The 21,661-nt window shown below is 33.7% G+C and overlaps 1 protein-coding gene and 1 pseudogene across 6 annotated transcripts in view; both read right to left on the bottom strand.

Moving 5' to 3' along the window:
- The window catches only part of KCNC2 (potassium voltage-gated channel subfamily C member 2), a 235,537-nt gene that overhangs the window by 56,684 nt on the left and 157,192 nt on the right, over positions 1-21,661 (bottom strand). The window lies entirely within an intron of this gene.
- Positions 7,285-8,420, bottom strand: LOC100962829 (annotated as a pseudogene).

Raw genomic sequence — 21,661 nt, 5'->3', positions numbered from 1 at the left:
GAATCATACTTATACTTTAGAAAGCTGTTAAAATGTGAAAGAGCAATACATGATCATTTTTTACTTTTAATTTTAAAAGTAAAATTAATTTATCCATTTGTGCCAACTCACATCACTCAAGGCCAATTTTAGTAGTTAAATTTTGCTCCAATCAAATGATGCTATAATTCTTCTTCCTATTATCTTTTCAGAAGAAAACACCCTTCAGGATCTCAATAATGTCCTTGACCTCTTTGAATGAATGTTGAAAGTCTCCAAATTTTAAATTCACATCTCAGGAGAGAAAAATGAAAAAATGCTACAGCATTTAAACCTTCAGATCTTATGACACAAAAAGGAATTAATGGAAACTTCTTTAGAAAAAAAATCATGTAGCCAGCCTGAATCTGTGGGTGTGAGGTGGAAGTCATATGAGAGACACAGTTGTATTATTTATTTTTAAAATGTCAGAGTCCTTGACCTAAATGCTGAGCCTTCTGATTTTATAAAATAAATACAATAGTAGTTCCATTCACACTCCAAATAAACAAATCACACCATTGCTCACGTTAGCTTCTCAGTAGTCTATCTGGAAAGAAGCAACATATAGGATCTTTTAAAGATATTCTTTTACAATTGCCTTCTTTATAATAGACCTGGATAAATTGATTAATTCCTATCTAAACCTGCCTTAACAAAGATCATATTTCTGTTTAACCTTTGCAAATGATAAAGCCTCCTAATGTCAAACTACTGGTGCAAAGAGCTTTCAGACAGAAATGTGATATATCTGTGTTGATTTAGTGCCTTCTGAGTTTTAGAGTATAGTATTATCAAAATGTTATAACACACACACACTCCAAAGAAAATCCCAAACTAATTTTGTGAAAACTACACAAATAGAAGTCCTAGTATACATTTAGACATTTTGGCTCCCACCTACTTAGAACAGACTTAAGAATATAAAAATATATAACCATTGCCAGAATTTGATCTTCAACCGTGAAAAAGCTTCTTTATATACCAGAGTTTTCAATCAACTTATCCTTCTATATGATAAATAGTAGCATTATGATTAGGTAGTATAATAGAATGATTTACGATGTTATGATTATCTTTCATAACATGAGAGCCTTGATATTTATTTCAATAACCCAATGCACATTATTACAGGAATTCAGCAGGAAAATTGTTTTCCATTTAAATATATCTATTTATGGTATTCTATATAAATATTTTATAAGAATTACTGTGTTTTAATAAAGTTTGGTCGTGCATTTTTTATCTGACTGAAAATATGTCTGAATTTAATCTAATCAGTGAGAAAAAATGAGTCAATTTCCAAAAAAATTTAGTTTCTTCAAAATTTAGTATAAGATGTTTGTTTGTTTTTTAAGATAATTTTTACTACCTGTATTTGAAGTTTACAATATGATGTTTTGGAATATATATAGGTAGCAAAATGGTTGTTATAGTGAAACAAATTAAGGTATCTATCATCTCAGTTACTTTTTTGTGACAAGAGCAGCTAAAATCTACTTATTTAACAAAACTCCTTAATTTAATACAATTTTATTAACGTTAGTCCTCATGTAAGCCTTATTATTGCCGTGTTAGTTTTATTAGTAGTTTCTGGGGAGGAAATCACTTTTTGTGTCATTACTTAAGAACACAACCATTTCTATATGGTAAGTCTATTAAAATCAGTCAATTGCATAAGACTTAATAAACTCTTATTTTTATGGATCTGAATGACTCATACAATAATTACTTTCCACACATGGTAATTTTGGTAATATTTCATCACATGCTGTCTGAACAAATTTAGGTTTGTTTCCTAGTGGGATATTCCACAGCTCCCAGTAACCATAATTGAGAGAACAAGGAAAGGTTTCTGATGCAAATCAACATCTCCCTCTTCCTCATTTGTTCTTTGAGTATTCGGGCCATGATAACTTTGGAGGACTAAAATTTCCTCTCTCCTAAAGGATTCCAAAATACACATTAATTTGTAACCATGGAGCTGTCAACTGTCTTAAAATCAATATGGTAACCATTAGATTTTTAGAAGGAAGACCTGAGGAATTTAAGACCTATTCAATGAGTTAGAAAACCTGAGTAATGATAGGGTAAGAACACCAAGAAATATTACAAAAAGATACATGTTAAGGGGCAAATGAATTGATTCCACTTCCTCTAGTAATTCTGACAGGAAAGAAAGGGAGTGTAGAATAATATTCAGAAGTAGAGGGTATCCTAAAAGATGACTGGTATTGGAAAAAGACTAAATATCACATATTCAGATACTCTGTGAATTATAAAAAGAGATGCTTAGTGCCTTTATTATCACATTCACATATCTCGCTCAGGACTCAAAATCTCTGGCTGCATTCTCTTTGCCACTTGTTTTCATCTTGTATGTTGTTCATATTATACTTATGTTATTGTATTATTTTTAATAAAATATAATACAATCAGCCCTCATAGGTACCTTTTGTATGATAGAGAGATGGTTAAAAGTAAGATGCCAAAATCTGTGGGTAAGAAAGAAAGTAGTTTGGAAAGTAGTTTAGGAAGAAAGTAGTTTGAATGAAGGCTGAAGAATGCTATATATGCTTCTTCAAGAGGGCCGAAGGCCAGAGAGGTACAGGGAGGCCAATCCTCATAGCAGGACAGCATGTTTGACTCAGTTATTCAGGATACATCTGTATAAAGGAGTTTAAATAGTATGTTTGTTCAAACTCATATATTTGAACATCCAGAAATTATTTTCATGTAAGTCCCTCTTCTCTACTGGTAATGATTTTCGAGAAAAATGTGTTATTAGAGTAGAGAACACAGAAACAGTTAGTGAATTAGAATAGCTGTTTCCTCCAGTGTTATCTGTCTTTCCTATCATCATATTCAACCCTCGCAGGGAGGTCTTCTTATACAAACAGCCTTGTTCTAAGTTTGGTACATGCATCAACTTATTTAATATTTTAGAACACTGCACAGTATATATTATAAGAAAGAAAGAAAAGAAAACACCCTTTCTTCATTATTTTTATACATGAAGAAAGTGAAGTGCATAGATCAATTTGCATTAAATGCACGTGGGTGGTAAGTGGGAGTGCTGAGAATCCAACCCAGACAGCGGCTTCCAGATAACCATGGGAAGGGAGCCTGGGAAGCAAAAGTAATGCCTTGAAGGTGTTGTGAAGATACTTGTAATTTATATTCTTGTTCTAATAAAGTTTCTGTTTTTCTCTTACAATGGTCACAAGTTAACTAACTTGAGGATAGCTTGAAAATACTTCAATAATGGTAGGATAAACTGCTCTAGATTCTATCTGTTCCTGAGTTTAAGGGAAGAGCATAGAGAATTTTTGAGGTATATTTCCTTATTTCATTCACATAAATAAATATCAAAACACAAAACTTCATATTTTATGATAAGAAGTTTAAAGTAGATTAGGAGGTCAGAGAAAAGAGAATTACTTGTTTTGACATAGATCCCAGAGGACATTGCCAAATGGTACGTGCAACTAGGAGAAAATTTTTGTGGTGCCATGAATAAGAGCACATGGGAATATGTTAAACCATATTCATGGTCATTGCCTCTTCCTTTGAAAACTGTTAAATGTGAAGAAAGACAAATCATTGGTCTTTCTTAAGAACACATTTTCAAATGTCCTGGAGTTCCCCAGAGATATTCCAGTGATCTTTCACAGGGGACTAAGTTTCCTCCATCACTTAATATAGAGATTATATGTAAAGTTTCAACTTCAAAGGAAAAGATCAGCTGTGGAAAACAATCTAAGCTCACATCTGTAATTGTAGCACTTAGGGAGGCCAAGGCAGGCATATCACATTAGCTTTTGTAGTTCCAGCTACTCAGGAGGCTAAGGCAAGAGGGTGGCTTGAGCCCAGGAGGTTGAAGTTGCTGTGAGCTATGATGACACCACAGCACTCTACCCAGGTCAACAGAGTAAGACTCTGTTTCAAAAAAAAGAGAACATAATTTTATATTGTAATTTGAACATTTTGTAGACTGAATGAGTAAATGAGTACAAACTGAAACCTTTTGTTAATATATTGTGTGTTTTAAATATATATAACTGCCTGCAGGTTAAATATTATCAGGCATCATATACATAAACAGCTTCTACCTAAAGCCTGGAACTCTAAGTATAAATAAAATAAAAATTCAGTTACTGGATACGAAAACCTTGGATATCTCTAAGCATACAAATGGCAAGTTGGATGTAAAGTGGCAATGTAAAATAACCAAATAAACAAAAGTTAAGAGAATTCTCTGTGACATATTTTTAACAGAATTTTGGAGACAAAGAGATAAAAACAAAATGTATCTTTGGTACAAAGCATTTCCCTCATGGATGCGATTCCTTTTGTGAGACAATTATGTTTCCCTGCTTTTCTCTCTGAGGCCTTTCCACAGTCTAGGCAGAAGGAGCCTTGTTCTACATCCACACCGGTCCTTCAGTGAAGAACCCAGTTTATTTTACAGAAAAAAATTTTTTTAACTATTTCCTCCATAGTAATTTAAGAATATTGTTGAAAAATTTTTATTCATAAATTTATAAAAATCATTAAATAACTTGCTAAGGCAGAAGCAGATGCACTGCTCAAATCATCCTTTCTTTGGGGCATTTTTTACATAAAGTGAGGGTTAGAAACTGTTTTATTTTAAATATGTGAGAAAGAGAATGTGTGTATTCACAGTCATGCATAAGCCCCACTTAAAGAAATCTAAAAAACTGCTCAAGTCAACTCTTGATATAAACCACCTAGCCATGCAGAAAGAGAATAGAGTTCAATTCATTCTCTAAAGATGTAACTTTATAACTCAAACAATAAACCATTGTTGAAGGTGCATAATGTGACAATCTCCATAATGGAAATGCCATACTGGGCTGGAATTGAACCAAATGACACATAACAGACCCATTTTCAAGACTTGAGTATTTTTCAAAGTTTAACTCAAGGGCCACTTTTATAGTGAAGCTTTTTCTGGCCCCTTAGCACATAGAATTCTTGTCTATCTGTAAGCAGTGTGACCGTCATTATTTAATATACATTTTTTCTCTCTCTTTCTCTATCACACACACACACATACACGCACGTATACAGGACTATGATATGCGCATAGTGGAATATAATTGTTAGAAACGTCCTTGAGTTTTCATATGACCACCCCATGACCATATAACCCTCAGAACAAAGTGCAATGCTCAACTTGCATCACACATTATATGTATTTATTGACAGTGATTGATGAAACTAGTTGTGGTTCTTTACCTTCTCATCCCCAATTCCTTCTGAAAATAGTAATACAGTGGGACCTCTGTAAGTTGATTACCCAAGTGACTTTAAAAAACTGGTTAACATATGAAGGTAGTAATATAAGGAACTAGGCCTACTGTTCTGGTATGCACATGTGATGTATGTCTGGTCTATAAAAGTTAGGTCAAGGTAGCAAGGTGGTCAGTATAGGAAGGTGGTCAGCTAAGGTTCTACTATATATGCTTGTAGAAGATAAAATTGGCCATTTTCAGAATGCCTTCCTATTTTCTGCAATTATATTCTATGGCTTCCCTATAAATCTACACACTAACTGTTTCATCACTATTCATCCAATTAGAGATTGTTTCTTTTAGTAAGATTTTCCCAATCATCTTTCAACTTCTTGACACAGTTTTCAAACTGAATGAAATCCCATCCTAAAGAAAGGTTAGTACATCAGGGGTCTGGCATATAAATACATTTTAATAATCACTGAATTTTATCACATTCAATTTCTGGGTAATTCATATTTTCTATTTATCATTATGTTTCCATTAGAACGAAGTTGAGGCACAATCTAACACTGCCTGTTTCTCGTGCTTTCAAACTTCTGTTTTTTAAACATTCGTTTTAACCTTAGAAGCCCCTTTGGCTGGAGACTAACTTTATAGACACAATAAAGCATGATAACAAGACCTTGGACTGACTTGACCAACCTCAAAATACCTTTGTTCTACAGATTTACAGTTCTTTCTTAGCATAATAATTTGGCTGCTGGGAATAGTTTGCTAAATATTTCATCTACAAACCACCTGAATCACATCTTGTAATAAATTTTCTTTGCTAACTTAGAAATTGTTAGCAATAAAAATGTCTATTCCAAGTAATAGAGTCATGCCTACTTAATACTTTGAAAATATAAGAATAATATGAAACTTTTTATACCTCAGGAAAGATAATCATAAAGCTTCAGTAGAAATCCACAGAAATTTAAACTCATGATACATATCTGCCTAGTTTATATACGATAATCCCAAGGTAGTGGATGTCTTCTGATGTCACCTTCTAAACTGTACAATTTGGAAGATGGTATCCAGAAGACCGTGCTGAGCTCCAAGCCAGCTTTGTATGGACTTGTCTACTGATTTCAATTCATACCAATATCTTCAAAATGATTATATTTATAGAACTGAAAAATGATGCCAGTCTCCTTGCTGTATGGATTTTCATATACTTTTTTGAGAACCACTTAATTTCTACTTAAGCTTAAACAAGTTCCCTCTCTGACAAGTATTTTCAGATTGTGTAAAAGAGGCACAATAATACTTATTTTTTTCCTATTATCTCACTTGGACGGTGTGAAGATCAATTAAAACACTGTTTGATGACACCTTTGAAAAGTGCTATAAACACAAGGTACTGCAACTTTGAGAATTAAGAAGTTGTAAGGGAAATTTTCAGTTCTGGAATTAAAGATGCATTGGAAAGTATTAGAATTATCTATAAAACCATGAATAATAATAATAATTTTAATTGCTATTTACAATTCATCCTGCTACCATCAAGACCACCAAACTTTTGTAGTAAAAGGCAAGTCTTCCTTATATAATAACCCTAGAAAATGCAACAATTAGTAGTACTTTTGACAATCATACGAAAGGACAGACTGCATTATTTCCTAATTGCTACATAGTATGCCAGACCCTTAGTAAGTTGGTTTTACACAAGGATTTCATTGGAACTTACAATTCTTTTTGTTTTTCAGTGTTAGAGCTAAATTTTTACTTCAATTACACTTATAATTTTGAGTCTTAATAAGCTTTATATAACTTCAATGTTTTTAAAAAGTTTAGGAAGATATTATCCATTCCTAATGCTCATAATATATTATAATGTTCACAACATTACAATATGCATAATATTTTTATTTCATTGCCACTACTTCATTCATTTTTGTCTTTTTACCATGTGAACAGAAGTAAAAGATAAGAGAGAGCTAAGACTCAAAATCAGTATTTCCTATTTCTCCAGTTTCTTCACATTGTCTAATATCGTTTTGACTTTCCCTCATTTTATCTATTACTTCCAATGCCTGTTGATGTTTTTGGTAAGAGTGGGTATCTTTTGTCAGGCTTAAAATGTGGCTTCTCTGTAACTGAAGCTTCAAGTTCAAATGTTGGTGAGTGTGTATCCCACAGTTGTGAAATACGTGGCACAAGGATGAAAGGCATAAAAACAGACCTGTCAGGATTCTGAGTTCCTGTAAAAAAAATGAATGCTAGGAAAGGTGGAGTTTTGAGGTAAAATAGAAACTATTCTTGCCATGATCAGCAATTTACCCTCTATATTAACACCATTTGGTTTATCACAGAGAATTTTCATCATTGTTTCAAGAGTTATGTTTCCTTTGTGTTAATTTAGAAGCTTATAGTCCTCATGGTAGCTGCCGATGAAATCATCATCTTGGCTGTGTCAAGGTTCTTACAGCAGTATGTTGCAGCAAAATCACACTTTTTTTTACCATCCCACCAACCTTTCAGCTTAGCTTACTTTCTCATGTCTGGGTGTTCCCAATCAATCTTGGTTGTTATAGAAAGTTGATTAGAAATATTATGAACTCCTTCTTGCACTTTCTCTGCTGCCCAGTCCTTCTCATCAGTCTCTAGAATCCAGGCTTCATTTCTATCAGCTATCAGGAAACTATTGTTATAGTGGAAAATCAACCCGCCTCTGTACAATTTCCACCCTGGCCATATTTTTCCAATAAATCAACAATGACATTGAGGGCATTTTCAGCTGGATCTGGTCTTTCAAGGCTAAGTCTGACAAGGTCCATTCCCAGCAGTGACTCTTCATTACAAACTTTTTCTCTTTCCCATACAGCTTCATTCCCAGTGCAAACTCCATGCTCACTAGCTCCAATTTCTGCCCCCCATACCCATACTGGGCCATTAAGGACAACAGCATATGTTTTAGGAACTTGATTGATTTCTGTGTATACAATTAATGTTTTCCCAGGTTATCATGAACTGCAGCAAACAAGCTACCTTCTGTACTTCATCGCAGAGTCTATCTGAATTTTTTCCAAAAATAATCCTATTATCAACTGTTGTTGGAGGTAATGCCATAAAAGTGTCCCAGGAAAAAGGTTCCATGATCTTTTAAGCTGGACTGCCAGATGCTTGAAGTGTAAGGTGACCAGATTTTAACATTGGTAAAGTGGGACACCATTGACAGGGGGTGGGGTGTGGGTGGTGTGGGTGGTTCTTAATTAAAAATTTGGTCTATATGGAGCAACAAAAATTTTCATAGAATGCAAAAATAGTATTGTAATATATATATTTTTAATTTCCACATAAGTACAATTTACAAATATAATACATTAAAAAAAATATGTATAGGGTGGAGCCTGTGGCTCAAAGGAGTAGGGCAATGGTCCACCTGGACAACCTTGCCCAGGAGGAGAGTAGGGAGTTTACATTAGCCTTTTCATTTCCAAATGAAGTTACATTAACCTCTTCATTCCTAAATGGAGTTACATTAACCGTTTCAGCAGCTGAAAACCTTATATTCCCTTTCCATTGTCCTGTCATTCCCTAGTTTGTCATGCATTTTTTCCAAAAATTGGGACTTTTCTAAAACGCCGTGGGATGCAGGACAAATTGTTAAAAATCAGTACTGTCCTACCAAAAGCAGGACGTCTGGTCACCTTATTGAAGTGCCTTATAATAATTCTTAAGGTGAGTATACTTCTAATTATTTCAGAGGCGAGGAAACCATCAGCCTAAGTAATTTGCTCAAGTCAAAACAGCTTTAACTACCAGGGCGAGGATTTCCATCTGCATCTACTTGTTGCACATCAACATGCTATAAGTACTTATTTTAAATTATCATTGACCAAAATATAATTTATGTTTATTCCATTTAAAGGTAATTAAAACCTCTTAAGATAATAGAGAGTGCCCTTTATATGCATAGGTCCCGCACTATGTGGGACTGGATATCACGTAGTGTACAAGTAGTAACTGCTGCGTGTGTATATAATTTAGTCATGAATACTTCTGTGAAAAAGACAATTCAAATTGTTGACATCACAAGTAAAATAAAAATACAATAAACAACCTCAGGAGAAAATAGCATTTATAACATATGTGATCAAGATTAGTATACTTAATATGTAAAGAAAATTGTTTCAAAAAGAATTATATAATTTCTTAAAAAATAAAATGAGTCAAAGAACATAACCAGTGAATTCACAAAAGAATGAATACAAATGCCTATTATGTTTCTTTTTAAAAAAGTTTCATCAGTAATAAAAAATATGCAATTTGAAACAGTAAGATATTTACTGTCAATGAAATGTATATATAGACCAGCACTAAAAGATTCAGGGATTTGATTATTTTGGTTGGAGGGCAAATTGGTATGACATTTCAGAAGATTAAGTTAGTAATATGATGCCTAAATCTTGAAAACGTAAATTCTATTTGATCCAGCAATTCTTCTAGAATATCACCTACAATACTTACTCATGGATAATGTTGGGGAAAAAGTAGCTTTAAGAATCTTCACTGCTGTGCTGCTTTTTACAGTAAAAATATGGAAGGAACCTCAACACTCAATATATAAAGAACACTTTAGGTTTATTCTGATGCATTTATATATTCAACTACATTGAAATCAATTAAAATTATTTACTGAAAAGTAGTGAATGATATGAAAAGATAATCAAAGTTAAACTTGTAAATAGGGTTACGAAACCACACTGAAGATAATTCCATTTTTATTTATATAAAGACAGCATAAATTTCATTTTGCATTTAGAGATAAAGATATCTATGTAGAAATATAGAAATATGTCTGTATAGATAGAGATAGAATTAGCAATAAATTGAAAAAGGCAAAGACAGATATACTTACACATGTAGACTTGGAGATAAAAATAGAGATACAGATATCTACACTGATTCATAGGAATACATATCCATACGTAGAGATAGATAGATGTGTGTGTGTGTATAGATATTATATATACACAACAATAATTTGAATCGTTATCTATAGCTAGTAAGTATTTTTTATCCATTATTTCTATAATATTTAATATTTTATTTAAGAAATTAATTGAAAGTACAGTGATATATGTACTAGTTCCTCTTTGAAGGTTTGGTACAATTCTGATGTGATGCCATTTGGTCTGGGACTTTTCTTTTTGGGGAGATTTTATATAGTTGATGCTATTTCAAAACTTGATATAGGCCTGTTCAACATTTCCACTTCATTCTGGCTAAATCTAGGAAGGTGGCATGCTTCCAAGTATTGGTCTATTTCCTTCAGATTTTCATATTTCTGAGAATAGAGTTTCTTGTAATATTCATTAAGGATTTTTTGAATGTCTGAGGAGTCTGTTGTTATTTCATCTTTGCCATTTCTGATTGATGAAATTAGAGATTTTACTCTTTTTTTTTCCTGGTTAGGTTAGCCAAAGGTTTATCTATTTTGTTGACCTTTTAAAAAAAACAACTTTTTGATTTATTGATCTGTTGCATAACCCTTTTGTTTGCAATTTCATTTAATTCTTCTCTAATTTTGGTTATTTCTTTTCTTCTGCTGGGTTTGGGATTGGAATGTCCTTCTTTTTCCAGTTGCTTGAAAAGTCCCATTAAGTTGTTAACTTCCCCTCTTTCCATTCTCTTCAAGAAGGTTTGCACTGCTATAAATCCTAGCAAACAGAATTCAGCAACACACCAAACAAATTAGACACGATGACCAAGTGGGTTTTATCCCAGGTTCTCAAGGCTGACTCAATATATGTAAATCTATAAATATAATTCATCACATAAACAAAACAAAAAACAGAGACCATACAATTCTCACTATTGATGCAGAAAAAGCTTTTGATAATATTCAGCATCCTTTCATGATCAGAATACTTAAGAAAATAGATATAGAAGGGACATTTCTTAAACTGATAGAGGCCATCTATAGCAAACCACAGCCAATACCGTATTGAATGGAGTTAAATTGAAATAATTTCCACTCAGATCTGGAAGCAGCCAAGGTTGCCTATTGTCTCCACTACTTTTTAACCTTGTAATGGAAGCCTTAGCTATTGCAATCAGGCAAGAAAAGGCAATCAAGGGTATCCATGTAGGGTCAGAGGAGATCAAAATTTCACCCTTCACAGATGGTATGATTGTATATCTGGAAAACCCAAGGAATTCAACTACAAAACTCTTAGAAGTGATCAAGGAATACAGTAGCATCTCAGGTTACAAAATCAACACTCATAAATCAGTATCCTTTATATATATCAACAACAGTCAAGCTGAAAAAATAGTCAAGAACACTTTTCCTTTTACAGTAATGCCAAAGAAGATGAAATATTTAGGAGTTTACCTAACAAAGGATGTGGAAAATCTCCGTAAAGAGAACTATGAAACTCTAAGAAAGGAAATAGCTGAAGATATTAAAAAATGGAAAAACATACCATGCTCATTTCTGGGAAGAATCAACATTGTTAAAATGTCCATTCTACCTAAAACAATATATAATTTTAATGTAATACCTATTAAAGCACTACTGTCATATTTTAAAGATCTGAAAAAAAATACTTCATTTTATATGGAATCAGAAAAATCCTTGAATAGCCAAGACGCTACTCAGAAATAAAAATAAAGTAGGAGGAATTATGCTACCAGACCTCAGACTATACTATAAATCAATAGTGATCAAAATAGCATGGAACTGGCACAAAAACAGAGAAGTAGATATATGGAACAGAATAGAGAACCAAGAGATGAACCCAGCTACTTACCATCATTTGATAGTCAATAAGCCAATCAAAAACATTCAGTGGGGAAATGGTGCTGGGTGAGCTGGCTGGTGACATGCAGAAGACTGAAACTGGACCCACCCACACCTTTCACCATTAACAAAGATAGACTCTCACTAGATAAAAGATTTAAAATTAAGACGTGAAACTATAAAAATACTAGAAGAAAGTGCAGGGAAAACTCTTGAAGAAATCAGCCTGAGAGAATATTTTATGAGGAGGATGCCCCAGGCAATTGAAGAAACACCAAAAATACATTACTGGGATCTGATCAAACTAAAAAGCTTCTGCACAGCCAAAAACACAGTAAGTAAAGCAAGCAGACAGCCCTCAGAATGGGAGAAGATATTTGCTAGTTATGTCTCCGACAAAGGTTTGATAACAAGAATCCACAGAAAACTCAAACGTATTAGCAAGAAAAGAACAAGCGATCCCATTTTAGAGTGGATAAGGGACTTGAAGAGAAACTTCTCCGAAGAAGACAGGTGCACACCCTAAAAACACATGAAAAAATGCTCACTATCCTTAATCATCAGAGAAATGCAGATTAAAAACACTTTGAGATATCATCTAGCTCCAGTAAGATTAGCCCACATCACAATATCCCCAAATCATTGATGTTGGCATGGATGTAAAGAAAAGGGAACACTTCTGCACTGCTGGTGGAAATGCAAACTAATATGTTCCTTTTGAAAAGATGTTTGGAGATCACTTAGGGTTCTAAAAATAGACCTGGCATTTGATCCTTCAATTCCTCTACTAGGTATATATCCAAAAAACCAAAAATCACTTTATAACAAAGATATTTGCACCAGAATGTTTATTGCAGCCCAATTCATAATTGCTAAGTCATGGAAGAAGCCCGAGTCCCCATCTACCCAAGAATGGATTAATAAATTGTGGTATATGTACACCATGGAATATTATGCAGCTCTAAAGAAAGATGGAGACTTTACCTCTTTCATGTTTACATGGATAGAGCTGGAACATATTCTTCTTAGCAAAGTATCTCAAGAATGGAAGAAAAAGTATCCAATGTACTCAGCCCTACTATGAAACTAACTTATAGCTTTCATATTCATAGCCCAAGAATATGGGGAAAGGGGAGCTGGAGGGGAGGAAAGGAGGAGGATGGCTAGAGGGAGGGTAATAAGTGCGACCACACCTATGGTGCATTTTACAAGGATATATGTGAAATTTACTAGATGTAGAATATAAATGTCTAACACAATAACTAAGAAAATGCTGTGAACTAGTTGGATGAAAGTATTTCAAATTGTATATAAAGCCAGCACATTGTACCCTATAATTGAATTAATTTACACATCTATGATTTAATGAAAAAAAGGAAATTAATTGAAAGTACAAAAAATATGAACAAAAGCCATTGTAATTTTATCAATAACAATAATACTTCTGTTTTCTCTTAGCTATTTGAATTCATAGCAAGAAGAAAATATTAAAACCCTCTTACTATTCTCCAATCACAATTTAATTTTTGTTTATTAACTACATTGGTAATAACTGATATTATATTTGAAATATGGTTTGGGAAAAACCCTTAAAACACTGTAGTTGCATTTAACTGATCAATATGTTAGGAATGTAGTTAGCAGTGAATTTGATCAAATCAGTTAGGGTTCATATTAAAGTCCAAAGAGAATACTAAATAAGAAGTTATGAAAATAAGAGTTCCAATCTTAGTTCTTCCACTTAGCACACATAAATCATTGAAATGTTTTCTAAAAATCTCCATTTCAGTTTCTTCACTTATAAAATTGGGCTACAAATAACTACCCTCCTACCTTAACCGAGCTATTTGAATACTGACCTTGATATTATACAAAAAATCTATGGTTTATTTAAGCATTAAAGTATGATTATTATTCTTTAACAATAAATCAGGAAATTTGCAGCTCTAATTAATTATCCTATGTGTAAAACAACATATTTAAATGGAATATTGTAAGCCTTTAGTAAGATATTTTACTATAATACATAATTTCTTAAAGTTTTCTTGCTCCTTTTATAGAAATGCATGGTACTTTCATTGATAAAAAATTATAAATATCAAGATGAGTAAAGTAAAATAACATTCAGTTAAACTCAAATAACAAATGTGTTCATCTCTCTATTCTATATTCTTGAATCTAGTAAAATGTGGATAAATACTGATGTTTCTCAACGAGATGTGCCCCTTTAATTAGAATCTTCTGTTTAATTTTTTATTTGAAAGCCCAGTAATCTTCTTGAAGTATACCAGAATTAAACTACTTTAAGTGTGCTCAAAAAGAAAGCTGGGAAACATGGGGTCAAAGAGATTAATTTATTCCCAAATTATCTAGAGATATCTCAGTCAAAAACACAAAACAGCAAAGGATTAAACAACCCCTCAAATATCATGGAAGTCCACAGTCCAAGTTCTAGTACTTTTTAAGCAATCGGGTACTGCTCTGCTACATATCTGAAAACAGATTCTGAGGTTTTATTAGAGTTGATGCAGAAGCCCTTGGTCTTCTCGGCTGCCTTTCAACAGGTGGAGCTAAGAAATCAGTTCTTGCAATAGCGTGTCATGTCGAGTAGATTTCAAATTATTACCAATGCCTTCCTCGTCCTGGTTATCTCCTGTCACACATTTTATATCAGAGCAGACTTTCTAATCTTCATATTTCACTACGACTATCACACATCCCAACCACCAAGAAGAAAAAGGATGAAAAGGAGGAGGATGAGGAGGAGAACTGTAGCAATGACACGGCAGAAAGCACTTACTCTGTGCTGTTCCATGGTGAGCGTTTCAAACTGTGATGGAGGCACTCTTGGCCATGTGCTACAGATGAGGAGCACTACTATTACTTCCCCTACAATTAGGAAGTGGCAGAGCCAGGATTCTGTTTGTCTTTGGATACAAAGCCTTCACTCCTAACCAGTACAGGACAGTTGACATACTGGAAAGCCTTATTAACTCTCTTAGGCTGCACATTTTTTGAATGAATGTAGTTATGTAGTTATTTCTCAGGTATAAGTTTCTCCAGGGGGGTAACTGACCTTTAAAGGCTTTTACTTCAGACTCTCACAGTACTATTTCCAGAGACAGATAGATTCCTTTTAACTATCTTTACTTATCTAGTAACTTTGTAAATAAAGGGTCATATCTCAAAATACATAGGACAAGAAAATTAGGTAATTAAAGATAACTTTAGAGCTGTGCCCTTAACCCAAGCAATGGTAACACATTGCCTTAAGATTCGGAAGTCCTGATCTCCCACCCTCTATTAAGTCTCATGAAGTTTCTTTTCTTGTGAAGGTAGGAACTTGACAATTGCTCTTCTTGCCAATTCTAAAATTTATAATTTTCATGTATTAATAATTAAACTTGTATAGCTAAACCTGTTTTGACTTATTACTATGCTCTGTTCATAGTCTAGGAATGATTTAGAATGCAGGAAATACCAATGATAACTATACTTTCTCTACCCTGAAATATGAAAAGCTACTTACTGCTTAGCTCTAAAACCACTTGGAAGGGCTCTCCTGGCATGTGTGGGAAGGAACTGGGGAGAGGTCAATAGGTTAGAAATCCAGTTATTAGAAAACAAGAATATGTGCCAAATTTGTCAGCCACAAATGGTTCCTGGTTTTGAGTCATCTGTAGTCTCTGCCATTCTCAGTTGTGCAGTTTTGGCTAATAAGTGAGAATAGGTATAATAACAACAACAGCAACAAAATTACAGAATAAATTTAAGTAAGATAAAAAATAAAATGCACTTTTATACCTTATTTTTCTTGCTACATTTTATCTTCTCTGTGCTCCTCCTCTTGAAATAGTAACATGTACATAAATAAGTCAGATCTTTCTAATTTGTACTCAACCTACATTTGGTTGGGTAGTAGACAAGCTCAGTGAGTCAGCACCAGGATGGAGGGATAAGAGATATTTTTATTTCACCTTCAAATGAGTAGAATATTGTCCCATATAAAGGAGATTCACTTAGGAAAAAAAGATTTAATATAAATGATAACAACATTGTTTAAGTAAATGAAAGAATAGTGACCATTTGAAATTTTTCACATTAAGCAAGAAAGTAACATATAAATCATTTATATTACATCCTTAGTGAAGTGTATTTATTTAGTAATTGGCTCAACTAATAAATTTGAGTTGAATAATTGGTAATGTGTTTTTGTAGTGTTTGGAATATTGAAAAGCACTCTTTGACTCATTACTTAGGGGTCATTCAACAAGAAGAAATCATCAAGTGTTTTCTATTCATCAAGTTCTCTGCTAGATAATAAGGATGAAAAGTTGCATAACACTTTGCTAGCCCTTGTCCTTATGGAATCTAGAGGTTGAGAAGAAGATACACAAACAATCATATTTCTGTATGAGAAATTCCATATGACAGAACATTCAAAATCTTGTACCACTTTATATTCACAATAATCCTATGAGCTAACCATGGTGAAAAGTTATGAATACTTTCCTGTATTAAAGGTAGCACTGACATTTGGGAGTTTAATAAGACTTCAGAGCTAATTGAAAGCAGAATTATGAGAGAAATACTAATCTCTAATCACTTGCCCTGGTATTAGTACATGCCACCTCTTTTGATTAGTCATGATAATATTCTAGATGTTTTGATTTCTAAACCCTTTGGCTATTACTTTAGGTGAGCAGAAAAATATCTGTTGGTGGTTTTAGCATTATCTTATAAGCAATTGTTCCTATGGTTGTCTATTTCAGTCATACATATACAGCTAATGATCTTGTAAAGACAAAATACATTTTCTGATTAGTAAATCTCCCCCAGTGCTTTCACTATTTTGAGGTTCATAATCTCTATCAGTCAAGAAAATTGCCATTTTATTTTTTGGAGCCCATAATCTTAATTCCACTTTCCCCCCATTAGTATCATTGAACAGAAGCTTGGGAAATCCCAGGCCAACCCTGCTGGTTCATTTGCAGACCCCACCTGTGGGTCTACACACACTGCAGAGCTGGAAAAAGCAAAGCTTAGGCTCAGGCTGAAAAAGGTGAGGCATGAGAACATGAATTCAGGCTAGAGAAAACCTGCATCCTCACCCCAGAAAACGGAACCTGATTCAAAGAACCTTTCCGACACATTTTCCCTCCTCTGTCAACAGAGATTGGAAACATCTGTCCATCTATTAATTATCAGGATTGAAGGAGGAAATGCACATGAGTATTTAGTGCACGGGATGGCATATAGTGAAATAAATAGGATTTACCAAATTGTACGAATATTAATTCCTTAGTTTCAGTTTTTTGTCTGTAAAGTAAGGGCAAATATAATCTATTCTATTAATGTGTTGTGAGAATTTAATGAGGCCACACACATGAGTATTTACCTTGGTATCTGGCCTGCAGTAAGAACTCAGTGAACATGGCGTGTGAGGACATGGTACAAACAGGAGGGTTAGGTGGAATCTCAACCTCTAGTCGGTTGCCTACCTTGATTCACCAAAACTTCTTTTCTTTGTTTACAAAGTTCAAACAAAAAAACTTACTATAGTGATTTAAGGCAACCATAGGTCTTACTTTGTCCAAGCCAGTCATGATTATGTCCTCTTTCACTCTCAAAAGTATCTAAACATGGATGGTAAATTATCAATTTATCATCATTATAAATTTTGTACCTTTGTCCCTGCCTAAAGTCTTGTATGCTTACCAAGTTCCCCCGTATCAGCGCCCAGTGGTGTTTTTGCCTCTTTTACTTATTATTGTAACTTCATAATTCAATGAAAATTTACATAAGCTGATGAAAAATGTTCTGGCCTTAGATATAATTTAATTAAAAACTGACACAAATGAGTTTAAAATTCTGAGGTATTAGATGGAATTTTAAAAAACGAGGAGACAGGGCTCAGGGATTTTAAAATGAAGTTTCTGCACTTGCATTAGTTCTCAAGTTTCTTTAACTTCTTGCTTTAATTCAGAAAAGCTCAAAGTAAAACTTGTAGAACATGCAAAACGAGCATGCAAATTCTCTCAGTAAATGTATATGCACAGATATTCAACCTCAAAATAAACTTGGAAGAAAATAATCTGTCCAGGTCCACTAATCTATAAAATGACAGTGTTGAATCATGAATTTGAATGTGATTTACGCTGAAGATCTTGTTTTCACTTGCTAGGTAAGAGGCCCCACATTCCCACACTGAAGGGACAATATAAAGGGTAGAATGAGCAACAAAACACAGTGTCAGCTTTGATCTCAAGCCCAAAATGTTATGAATTAATTCTACAAGATTGACTATAAATTTCTGTAACAAAATAACATCACATATAAAGGATAAAACTTTATGCTCATGTGTCAGCATCATATATATTCATTTTTAATTACTAAAGAAAAAATTGAAATGAGATTGGATACATCCTGATGATTTATTTTCTCTATTAATAGTCTACTGAAATTTAAATGGCTATATAATTCTACTGTACTACACTAAATAAATGTATTTAATCTACAGTCAATTAATGTATAAAGTTTTATGTTAAATAAGAAATTGCCACTGCATTCATTCCATCCACTATGTGATACTTGTAAACTGCTATCTTCTCTTAGAACTCTGTGCAATATAACTATAAAATAGACTCTCATTCTATCAGTAATTGTGTTGGGCTCTTGTTTGAAAGACTATGTTAACTATAGTGAAACAAGGAAAGTGAAAATGCAATTTAGGTATATTTAAAATATTATTTATAAAGGTTTAAATATTGAATATAGTTATGCTTACATGTTTCCAACATCAATGGGAAATATGCAGCTAAAAGAACATGCGCCATTTAACAATTTTATATTTAAATTGGTTATATTTTTTCTATCTTCTTTATACGTCAGGAATTTGATGGAATTATGCAAATGGAGATATTATCTCCAAATTGCTAAGAATGTGCACTGTTTTGGATTAAAATACCAAGACCTGCGCTATCCATCACAGTAAACATTAGCTATGAATTACTATTTTACTTTAAAATAATTAAGATGAAATGAAATTTAAAATTTAGTTTTTTGGTTTCATTAGCTTTATTTCAAGTACTCAATAAATACATGTGCAATTGTTACCATATTAGCCCATGCATATAAAATATTTCATTATGCCAGAAATTTCTATTGGATAACATTGCACTAAGATTTAGTGGAATTTAGTGGAGGCGTTTTCAGCTTTGATTTGTCCTGTGGACACTGTAACAATCCAGTTTAAGACTTTCTAATAAGGTACAATAGGAAAAAATGTAAGTGATACATTATCATAATTAATAAACCAGTTGATTTGGGGGTACTGCCCTATTCAAAGCTGAAATCCCCATTCCAATAGCCTAGATGACATCTTTACCAGAAGTTTCTAGATGTTTTCAAACACACACCGTCAGAAATTCCACTTACCTTCTACATATTGTTCTCCAAACTTTGCTTTTCCCTTTTTATGTTTATGGTATTGTCACCCTCATAGCTTCCTGTCTCCACAAAAATCCTCAAAATCTTATCTTTTACTTTTTCCTCTTCCTCTCTTCCCACTTCTAACTGGCTATTAACCCCTGTTTATTTCATCACATGATTTATTTTTTGTCTTTTCCTCTCTACCCTCACTGCCCCTAACTTATTGATCTCTTTCTCACTTTAATCCATATTCCAAACAAAAACCATAGCACTGTTCCTAGAATGTAGATGACAGCTCTAACTAGAAAATGAAGTGCAAACTCTTTAGCATGCACTAAGTGACTTCATAATCCTTACAAAGCTACTGGCACTTTCTCACAAACGCTGGGTGATTTGAAAAAAAAAAAAAAAGAAAGAAAGAAAAACCTCAATGCATCTACTGTTAGAAGCCTTTTCCAAATACCTGAATATATGTCTAAGGTCAGTCTTTATAACCATCAGTTCCTTCATCTATAAAGTGAAGGAAAGAATATTAAATTTCAAAGATTATATTAAGACATGTAACAAATTATTGCTGGTAATATCATCATCATCCTCATCCTTAATTTGACTCTAGCCTCAAAGTCTCTAGCTGCATTCTCAAAGATGTCTGCATAGACAAGTTAGTAAGTACTTCCATGTTTCATTTCACTGGTGAAGGAAAATGGATTGGACAGTGCAACATTCACTTGCCATGACCAATCCTATCCCTGAGGAGTAGTCTCGGGATACCGACAACCTTCTCAGAACCACTAAAAGTCACTCAGTAGCTGTTGTACCTCAGTACTATAAATGATCCTAAATTGTTTTATTTTTGTTTGTTTGTTTTATTAAACCATAGCTGTGTACATTAATACTATCACAGGGTACAGAGTGCTGTTGCATATACAATTTGAAATACTTTCATCCAACTGGTTAACATAGCTTTCATGTCATTTTCTTAGTTATTGTGTTAAGACATTAATATTCTACGAAGATTCACATGTACCCTTATAGGATGAACCATAGGCATGATCCCACCAATCACCCTCCCTCCACCCATCCTCCCCCGTGCCCTCCCCTCCCTCTCCCCTTTCCCCGTGTTCCTGAGCTAAAATTGGGTTATAGCTTTCCTATGAAAGCCATAAATTAGTTTCATAGTAGAGCTCAGTATATTGGATAAAGTCTTCCATTCTTGAGATACTTTGCTAAGAAGAATATTTTCCAGCTCCATCCATGTAAACATGAAGGAGGTAAAATCTCAGTCTTTCTTTAGGGCTGCATAGTATTCTATGGTGTACATATACCACAATTTATTGATCCATTCATGGGTCAATGGGCACTTGGGCTTCTTCCATAACCTAGCAATTATGAATTGGGCTGCAATGAACATTCCTGTAGTGTGATTTTTGGTCTTCTGGATATATACCTACTAGAGGAATTATAGGGTCAAATGGCAGGTCTATTTTTAGTTCTCTAAGTATTCTCCAGATGTCTTTCCAAAAGGAACATAATTAGTTTGCAATCCCACCAGCAGTGTAGAAGTGTTCCCTTTTCTCCACAACCACACTAGCATCTGTGATTTTGGGGATTTTGTGATATGGGATAATCTTACCAGTGTTAGATGATATCTCAAAGTAGTTTTGATTTGCATTTCTCTGATGATTAAGGATGATGAGCATTTTTCATATAGCTATAGGCCATGCACCTGTCTTCTTCAGAAAAGTTTCTCTTCAAGTCCCTTGCCCACCCTGAGACGGGATCACTTGTTCTCTTCTTGCTAGTACGTTTGAGTTCTCTGTGGATTCTGGTTCTTAAACCTTTGTCAGATACAAAACTAGCAAATATCTTCTCCCATTCTGAGGGCTGTCTGCTTGTTTTACTTACTGTGTTCTTGGCTGTGCAGAAGCTTTTTAATTTGATGAGGTCCCAGTAGTATATTTTTGATGTTGCTTCAATTGCCTGGGGGTTTCTCCTCATAAAATTTTTGCCCAGGCCGATTTCTTCAAGTGTTTTCCCTACACTTTCTTCTAATATTTGCATAGTTTCATGTCTTAAGTTTAAATCTTTAATCCAGTGAGAGTCTATCTTAGTTAGTGGTAAGGGGTGTGGGTCTAGTTTCAGTCTTCTGCAGGTCGCC

This window comes from Otolemur garnettii, unplaced genomic scaffold, assembly GCF_000181295.1.
Source record: "Otolemur garnettii isolate 467f Iridium unplaced genomic scaffold, OtoGar3 scaffold00007, whole genome shotgun sequence".
In the NCBI taxonomy this organism is placed as follows: domain Eukaryota; kingdom Metazoa; phylum Chordata; class Mammalia; order Primates; family Galagidae; genus Otolemur; species Otolemur garnettii.
This window is presented reverse-complemented; position numbering and strand designations above follow the sequence as displayed.